This window comes from Passer domesticus, chromosome 3 (assembly GCF_036417665.1).
Source record: "Passer domesticus isolate bPasDom1 chromosome 3, bPasDom1.hap1, whole genome shotgun sequence".
NCBI lineage: Eukaryota > Metazoa > Chordata > Aves > Passeriformes > Passeridae > Passer > Passer domesticus.
The window spans coordinates 21,976,521-21,986,501 of record NC_087476.1 but is presented as its reverse complement, the minus strand read 5'-3'; the positions used below and the strand labels follow the sequence as shown (position 1 = coordinate 21,986,501).

General features: G+C 34.9%; 1 long non-coding RNA gene across 3 annotated transcripts; it reads left to right on the top strand.

The window, feature by feature from the left end:
* Positions 1-8,926, top strand: LOC135297956 (uncharacterized). Of its 3 annotated transcripts, none has more exons than XR_010359899.1 (4): positions 1-46; positions 4,257-4,372; positions 7,204-7,300; positions 8,802-8,926. It is a non-coding gene; the product is annotated as an uncharacterized LOC135297956 (long non-coding RNA). The 3 variants fall into 3 exon arrangements; XR_010359898.1 differs by having other exon boundaries at positions 2-49; XR_010359900.1 differs by lacking the exon at positions 1-46 and adding an exon at positions 2,098-2,217.
* The last annotated feature ends 1,055 nt before the right edge of the window (positions 8,927-9,981 follow it).

Genomic DNA, 9,981 nt, shown 5'->3' with positions numbered 1-9,981 from the left:
GGAGTGAGTGTCACTGCTTGGGGACTGGCTGGGCATCAGTTGCTTGGTAGTAAGGAAATGTTTTTATTTCCATCACTTGTCTATCTTGGGTTTAATTTATCTCTTTTTGGCATTTTATTTATTACTATTATTATTATTATTAATAATTATATTATTATTATCATCATCATCATCACATAATTACAGAATCTGTAATCTTCTGAGGTTGGAAGAGACATTCAAGATCTAGTCCAACTGCTAATTTAGCACCATCATAATCACTGGTAAACCATGTGCCCAAGTGGCACATCTCGACACCTCTTGAACACTTCCAGAGGAGGTGAGCCTACCACCTCCCTTGGCAACTTCCTCAATTGTCTGACTACTCTTTCAGAGAATTTTTTTTTTTCTAATATAAAATCTAAACCTCCTATGGCACATCTTATGGCTATTTCCTTTCATTCTTTGACTTGAAACATGTCAGAAGAGACTGACCCTCACCCCAATACAGGTGGTTGTAAAGAACAGTGAGGTCCCTGTGAGCTTTCTCTTCTCCAGAGTATATAAGCCCTGTTCCCTCAGCTGCTCCTCATGGGACATGCTTTCTAGAATCTTCATCAACTTTATTGTTCTTCTTCATTGTTTTATTTTAATTATTAAACTGCTCATCTCCACCTCTGAGTTTTCTTATTTTTGCCTTTCTGTTTCTCCCCATTCCTCTGGGGGAGAGTGAGCAGGTGGCTGTGTAGTGCTTATTTGCCAGCTGGGGTTAAGCTATGACACAAGAGAAAGAGAAAAATATAAAAACCACTGTGTAATGGTGTAATGACCTTTACAAGACCTTGCCTTGAAGTAATTGAAATTCTGTTCCATATTTGCATTTCCTTCATGATCTATGCTGAGAAAAGATATCACAGAAGTACCTGACACAGGAACAGAGGTACAGAAGAGCCATTAAAGTGGATTTAAAAGTATTGTTTTATGAAAATTGGTAACAGAGTATCATATTAAAAAACAGAAGGTTGGTTCCATTTCTGCAATCATCTCACATACATGAAACTCCCTCCCATTACTGCTATGTGTCAGTACCCATCTGGACCCAAGCTACAAGCAAATTCCATCTGGTTGAGGTTTAGCAATGGCATTGTCAAGCATGAAATACTGAACATTTGCAGATATCCACAGAAAATATCTGCTACTCAGCTAGAATACGTTAACTTTTGGTGTCTGTTTCTGTGTTATTCAGCTATTTGCAATATCAAACCTTAAAACAAGGGGCCAATTAACATTTTCAACCTTTGAGCAGGTGCCTCAAATTTTGCAACTGTGAGTTAAAATTGCAGAATATGATCTGAACCTTGGGCCCTTAAACTCTTACCTACATTGGCCAGGGTAGGGTTTGTTTTTTGTTGGGTTTTTTGTTTGCTTGTTTTAAGAGACTGTCACAGGAGTATTGTTAGAAATGAGCTTACAACTGCAGTTTTCTATTCCTCTCATACTGCATAGTATTTGAGTCTTTTAGGTCCTGTTCATGCAAAAATTATTGGTGTAAGTTGTCATAACTTACTGGTACTAAAACAGGATTTACATCTTATGTAGAATATAGCCCACATATGTGCAATGGATTCAGGGATTCAGCTGGGATGGAGTTAAATCTTCTAAATGGAAGCTTGTATGCTGCTGTGTTTTAGATTTTTAACCAAAACAATGATGGTAACACACTAATATTTTAGCTCTTGTTGAACAGCATTTGCACAACATCAAGGCCATCTATTTGTCACTCTGTCCCCACAGTGATTAGACTGTGGATGTGCAAAAGGTTGGGAGGGAATAGAACCATACAGATGACCCAAATTACCAAAAGAGATATTCCATGCCAAATAATACCATGCTTAGTAGTAAAATGCAGGAGAGCTTCTTTAGGCAGTTTAGCTATCTTTCACATGGGAACTGGCTGGGTATCAGCCTGTCTGTGGGAGGTGGTGATTGGGTTTGCATCATTTGTCTTGTTTTGTCTTCTCTTTTTCTTCTTCTACCTTTGCTTTTTAAACTGTTTTTTATCACTACCCATGAGTTTATCACTAATCATGAGTTTTCTGGCTCTTGCTCTTCCTTTTCTCCCCCCCGTCACACCTGAGGCCAGGGTGGGGCAGAATAAGAAAGCTGCTGTACAGAGCTGTCTACTGGAAGAAACTCACAAAAATGTGAAACAGAATATATTCAGAAAAGTACCAGAAGGTGCTGTAGGATCTATATCTTTATGTTGAATCCTCTGGATCTGGTTTTGTTGTTGTTGTTGTGTTTTGGTGGGTTTTTTTGTTGTTCTTTTTTTACCATCTAGCAGAACATATATTAATTTCAAGAATTTGAGATAGGCATAGAACATAAATTGTCAGCACTGTTGCAGACAAAGAACTTACAGGTGATGACATTAGACGTTTAGTAATGACGGTAAGAAGTTTTGATTTGAAAATATGAAATATTAGACTTAACTTGTATACTGAATGAACATACATTTGCATTTATGTTGAAACACCTGAAAATAAAATACTTTTTAAATATCTACATCAGTGCTCAGTTAAGCTAAAATTACTTTCCATTTAAATAGAGAATTAATACATGCATTAATTTAGATTAAAATATTCCAACCGACTGAATATTCTTTTCAGAAGTTATGAATACTTCATATATTTGAATTCACTTTTCATGCACAAAAATTAAAAAAAAAACAGAAACAGGAAATGTTTTATAAAACTTTTTGGTTTTTTTGCAAAATACTCTTGATTAACATTCCAGCCATGTAGTGTAAAATCTCCTAATTACAGTACTACTGTACATGACAGATATTAACCACAACATACTTAATAACAGAAAACCTATGAAAAGGGTAGTTTATTGAAATTAGGAAACCTTATTTAACTAAGCATGCTCAAATAACTGACAGAAAATTAGTTCTGCTATTAGCCAAAGAAGTTGCACTTTATATGCTAATGTTTGCTACAAGATATTTTTTGCAATTGTCACGTTTTATTGCATAACTTTTTATCCCCTGCAGTAGCCAAAACACTTGTGATTCACTGTGAATGTAGTAAGATCTGATGTCACTGCACTGAGAGGATAAAGTGAGAGTGGAGCACCTGACCATGCTTAGACAGGCTCTCCACCTGTATGTTCTTGGCCTTGTGTTGCTTTCTAGCAACATATTGATACACATTAAGAGGGTATATTAAATTTGTAAATTAAATCAATTGAAGGGTGTATATTTTTTTCCATAAAGATCTCTTGTTTATATAAATTGAAATAAAAAATAAACTTCAGTTGCATCTATTCAAACCTGTAGATGTCAATTCCTACAGAAGTTTCACAACAGCTAGCAATATGTGCATCTTACCTCTCTTGTTCAACATGGAAAACCAAACAATGAGAACAACACCATCACAGATGAAGCTATTTAGTTTAAAACTATTCAGTAAAACTTTTCAGATAAAGGAGTTCATGACTTTCATAGATGGATGCAAGTGGCCATCTGGCAAATAGAATAAATGTTCTGTGAAGTTCATTTTTATCAGTGTGTAGGGAAAATATATTTAGAAGCTTTTAGCATTGTGCTATAAAGAGAAATTAGGGGTAATTAATTACTTTGCTGTACTTCAAAAATATAGGAAGCAGTAGTGTACTGGTCAGAAAGGAAAGTCTTCACCAAGTCAGCCAGGCTTATAAGGACATCTTTAAACTAGACTTATTAGGAAAAGGGAGAAGAGTTTTGAGTAAAGAAAGAACCAGGGAATGATGGTGTGTTAGGAACCACGGTGGAAACACCTGTGGTGTCACTAGGAAATTAGGTCACCTGTGAAAAAAAATAGGAAACACCTGTGAAATGTCTCTAAGGAATTAGGTCATGTTCCTCTACAATGGTGACACAGTTAATAACCCAACTGAAATGACTACACAAATGAAATAGAACAAGTAAAAAAATATCAGGAGCCACTGTACATGAAAGCCACTGTACATATAAAAAGCTGGGATCTAATCACTAGTAATGAAATGTGGTGGGATTAATCACATGGCCTGGAGCACTGCAAGTGATCATTATAAAAAAGGAATTTATAAGGACAAGTAAAGAAGGAGAGATTAGAGTATGGACTACATTCTATATTATAAAAATGGATTGATTGCACAGATCCTTCTTTGAAAAACAATGATGAACAATTTGAGAGCTTGTGGATGAAAATTAGAGGTCAAACCAACAAAGCCTTGTGGTTTGTGTTTACTACCAGCTGCCTGATGAAGAGGAAGATGTTGACAAATCCTTCTTACTTCAACTACAGGAAGCACCGTGTTCATACAACCTGCTGGGGCATTCACATCTGCTGGAAAAGCAGCACAGCAATTTGTAAGCAGTCCTTAAGACTCTTTAAGTGCATCAAGGATAACTTTTTAACCCATGTCATAGTCTGACAAAATAAATGTTACTAGACCTGTTTTTAGCCAATAAAGATGAACTAATAAGAGATGTCAAGACCACTGGCAGCCTGGGCTGCAATGACCATGCCCTGGTGATCCTGTTCTTGATGGACATGTGATGAGAAAGAGCAGAGTCAAGAGTCTAAATTTTAAGTCTTTCAGTTCTTTGAGGAATTTTTGGATGGGAAACTGGCCTCAGGGTCAAAGGTGATCAAAAGTGACAGTTCTTTATGGAAATCTTAGAGTGCAAGACCTCTATTGTCATGTGTAAAAGATCACACAATGAAGGCAGAGGACTGAAGCAGTTGGCTGACATAGTTGCTAAACCTCTCTCCATCGTATTTGCAAAGTCACAACAGTCAGGCAACGATCCCAACAACTGCAGAAAGGACTACATACATTTCTGAAAATGGTAAAAAGGAGAACAGTTGGTACTTCTGACCAGACAACCTTTCAGTACACAGAAGGAGGCTTGAAAGAAAAACGGAGGAAGGCTTTTGAACAAGGCTTGTAGTGATAGAACAAGGGGGAATGTTTTTAAACTGAAAGAGGGTATATTTAGATTGGACATAAGAGATTTTTATATGAGGAGCATAGTGAGACACTAGAACAGCTTGCCCATAGAAGTTGTGAATGCCCTATGCTTGGAAGCTTTCAAGGCCAGATTGGACAGGACTTGGATCAACCCGGCCTAGTGGAAGGTATCCCTGATCATGACAGGAACTAGATGAGCTTTGTGACCCCTTCCAACTCAAACCATTCTGTGATTCTAGGTTCTATTATTCCATTATGCTTTACTTTTGGGGGTACAACATGCACAACTGCTTTCACTTTGGAAGAAATGACTAAGGAAGTTAGCAGAGAAAATGGCTAATTCTTACTGTGTACATGTATAAGTGGGCATATTGATATTATAGTATTAAAAAGACAGGAAAAAAATATGCTTATTTCCATCTTAATAATTTTGAATCATTATATTCACTACTTGAGGTAATTTTTCATACTACTTTTAAGCAATAAATAAATATTGGTTGTATGACTTTTATTTTAGAGTAATAAAAGGAAATAGCAGTCTGTAGTTTATTTAAATAAATATTTTATGTTGCATATTCATGTTAAAAATTGCATAGCAATTACCAAAGTACTTTTTTGGCAATCAGATGCTTTCAAGAACAAGTTCTATAACTAAATTTTTAACTGCTACTAGAAAATGTATTCTATTTAAAATAGAATACATACTATTACATACAATACATTAATAGAATATTTTAAATTGTTCATAGCTTTATAATTACATCTAGTACACAGAAAGCAAAATCAATGCTTAAGTATAATTATTTTTAGAGATCTTTCAATACTAATAGGGAAGTGTAGTACACTGGAAGACCAGCAACACATTTTGCTTCATTATTCGTAGTTTTCAAGTAATTTTCAATAAATGTCTACTACCAAGAATGGTCCTACAAGATTCCCCAATAAGTTTTATAAGAGACACATTACTGTTTTTGACCCCAAAGAAACCAATATGTAAGTATTTGGTTATTTCAAATGGCTTCTATAAATTTTGGCTGCCATCAACCTCTCTGCATATACACATACTCTTGTTCCTTCTTTAGACTTCAAACACAAAACATTCATCCTCTCTTCTGCCACGTATTTTACATATTCTACATTTCAAATCAAGGATTCCTTATGTGTAGAGTTTTTTATTTACTTCATCTGAGAATAACATATGACTTCATATGAAGTATCATCCTGAATTATTATAAAGATTTTTAGAATATAAATTTATTACTTCTTCAACGTTTGATTTCAAATGTGTTTTGATTGACTTCCTTTTATATTTAGCATCAAAATGATCAGTCACAAAGAAGTCATGGTTATTCTGTCTCATTCATTCTGGACTTCAAAAGCTAGATCATTTCACTGACAATAACAAACAGAAGGTCATTTTGTGACATTATAAGCATCATATATTAATTTTAGGATTTTCTAAATTGCCTATATAAAAGACAATCACACTAGCACACCTGACGTTTGAATGCAATTAGTATGTAATCTGATCATGTCTAGTTATGTACCAATGTCAAATTAGGTATCTGAATAGTTGTCTATTTAATAGTTTATAAGCATAAATAGGAAAAAAGCAGCAAGACACTTTATGCAAGGGACTACCCTAGTTTTGTCAATTAAAAATTAAAAATAAGTAAATAGCAACAATAAAAGGATTAAGAATAACACTGGATTACAAAGCATATCACTAAATTACTGTGCTGTAAGGGTACTGAATAGCCTAATGGTAGGTCTCCATTATTCATTCATATTCTATAAACAAAAAGACTGCAGGACAAAATTCAATCCTTATTAATTCAGCTGAATCAATGCAGTGGTTTTAGGGGTAAATACTTGCAGTCTTCAGACAGACATGTAGTTGTAGATCAAATGAATCCATGCTTAGACAAGCCCTAGATACAGAAAATGCATAATTTTTTTTTAACTTAAATTCACTTATAATTAAAATTCATATTGTACTACTGTATTGTTAAGCTACAAGAATATAGAAAGAATAACTGATGATGAAAGAAAAAATTCCAGATAAAATGGGGTTGGCTTAAATTTTTAATGTTCCAATTCTAAAATTCAGTTCTTGCTATCTATCTCATACATTGTCATTTTCTAATATGTTTTATAGTAAGTATTAGCCAAGTATTGGAGTAATCATCTCAGATTTTAGTGAAATAATACTGCTTCTTTTTCCAGTCCCAGCCATACTCTATCCAATGGATGTAGAAACACACACTGGGACTTACAGTGAACAAATCTACTAAGGAGAAATCCTATTTCCTGCCTCAAGCAGGTAGTAATATCTGGGCTTCAACATACTATTCTAAACTATTAATCTGTGGCTTATTCTATTATTGCTTTTGAAACATGCTGAATGAGCATTGTAGAAAGCAGAAAAAATGTCTCCTCTTGTTTATTCAGTTTTATGTCACAAAAAACAAAAGAAACACAAGTGAGGAGGTGAAAAACACTAACTGAAGGAAGTTTTCAAGTGAAGTAATCAGCATGAAAGATAACTAGAAGTTAAGAGTTGGTAAATCAAATACAAACTGCATTAAGATGACAAGCAAGATTGAGGTTGAGAAGATGAAAGAAGAAATACAAACTAATGGGGAATAAGGTTGACTAATACCCAGTTTCTGAAGCTGATTCTTCTGATGATGTCAGTAGAAGTTTTGTTACAAATCCCGACAGGAGACAGATAGAGCTTTCTTTGTACAAACTATAACCTTGACAATTTTATGCATGGCTCATAACATCTGCTTCAGTGAACAGCAGCTGGCTAATAACTTGCCAGAATACCAACTGAATTAGAAAGCTGTGAATCACTGAACTCTACCAATTACATGCTCAAAAGATTCTGTGAACTTCAAAGCTCTGTGTACACAAGTGAGCATTTGCGCCACCGGTTTTCTACAGAAATGAAATGCTAGTACTGCATTCAGCAGTCCATGCCATTATTCTCTGGTAAAAATTGTAAATGTGTAACTGTGTGCTTTGTGTTAGTGATTAGTTTTTGGTGAGTCAGTTTGGGCAAACTAGTGGAATATATTTAATTGCTGTATTTCAGAGACTATCAATGCAACTTTTAATTTGTTGTAAAGTTGTCTAGAGCTTTGGTGGATATTTACCAGTAATTCACAAAATTAAATAGATTTGCAAATCAGTGTGACCTTTTTTGGACTCTTTTGTGACTCAGGCCTTTGAAGTAGGTGCTAGAAAGCCTTTGTGAAATATTAAGCAGCAACTTTTGCACCTAGTTTTGTTTGCAATACAGAATCTTGAGAAACTTAAATAATCAGACTGTTTCTAAACATCTTTCATACGAGCTTTTTGATTTAGCAGAGTGCATAATTGAATTCTTAGGGCTGTAATTATGACTAAATGTTTGAATTAAGTACCTATATCAGATAGAGAAACCCTATTTTGACATGTCTACGTTGACACCAAAGTTTCTAAAAAACTAGCTACCTGGTACCAGGAGTGTGATTCAGATGCAAAATGTAGGTGCTTAGTCTTCTTATATGACATATAAGAAGGATGAAGTGATGAAGAGTGATTCAGAAAATCATGATATAGGATGGTAATCATGCAGGAAAATTAAGCTATCATTAGAATATTTTAATGCTTTCATCAGAATATGTTAATGATTTCAAGCCACAATAGCTGTAGGAGGATTTGCTGATACAAAATTTTGAAATTGGCCCAAAGACACCAAAGGAGTAGCAAACGAACACTGAATTCTAATTTTAGCTTTAGAAAGCTGGAAAATATATTTATTCCTTTCTTCTCAGGTGACTGGTTTACTCACTTGACTACAAATTATTTCAACAAGGTACCAGTCTTGAGCAGAGATGGAGAACCACCCTTTAGGCAAGATGTAATTATTAATGATCCAAATAAAGCAAATGAAATATAGACTGACTTAGATTGAGCAGTCAGTGCACTAAACTCTGGGACAAGCATGCAAAGATTCCTATGCAAAAGACTGCATCATGTGTGGCACACCTTGAAGTAAGAAGGGAATTGAACTCAGACTCTTTTTCAATTATGTTTTACTCAAGTCACTCTCATGGAATGTAGGAATACTGGCCCCTCACCTTTTCCATTTATGCTTTTAGCTAAACTGCAAAAACCTTCTGTGCTAGTTTACAGTTCTACTGTAATCAAGTAAACCTTTTGGAATTTTTTTTTTTTTTTTTCCTGACTATGATCATCCTTACACAGGTACTGATTTACAGGAGAAAATAAGAAAATTACAACCTGCTCATTCCCAGTCACAAACAGATATTTTTGTACAATTCTTTAACTAGCAGAGTTAAGTAGTTAAATAGAGAATTGCTAGCTTTTGGTATCACAAAGTGACTGCCTATGCAAAAGCACCACTCGGAATAAAAATGTCCGAACTTTATCTGCCCTGCTCTTTGTGATGTTGGAATAGGAAAGCAGACCAGGTTATATGAAACATTTGCCCAAATTATGAGGACTGTATCTGCCAGACTGTATTGGGCACTATAACTCTCATGACAGTGAAGTCCAGAGGTACTTTTATATCCTTGTAAGTTATTTGAGGTAGGAAGCCAGAAGATGATAGTAACCAAGGTAATGCCCAGCTAACTTCAGATACAGAGGAAACCAGAGTTTGGAGTTACTTTGGATGAATGAGGTTGTTGACATTTGACAATGATAATCAAATTTAAAAAGCAATAAATGGATAAAGAGTGGGAATACACTCATGGGTGTCCAACAGCCTGCAGAATATTGTTTGTGTTATAGGACATAAGCCTTTGTCTAGCTGCTATATCCATGAATGTTAGATTTTATGTCACTGAGTGGTACTGCCTGGTCTCTCAGCCACCTCACCCCAAGACAATCACAGATACATGATCTGTCTCATCATGTTCTGAGAGCACCCATCATGTTAAAATGAAATTCTGTTAAATTCAAATTAAATTAAATTCTGTTAAAATGAAA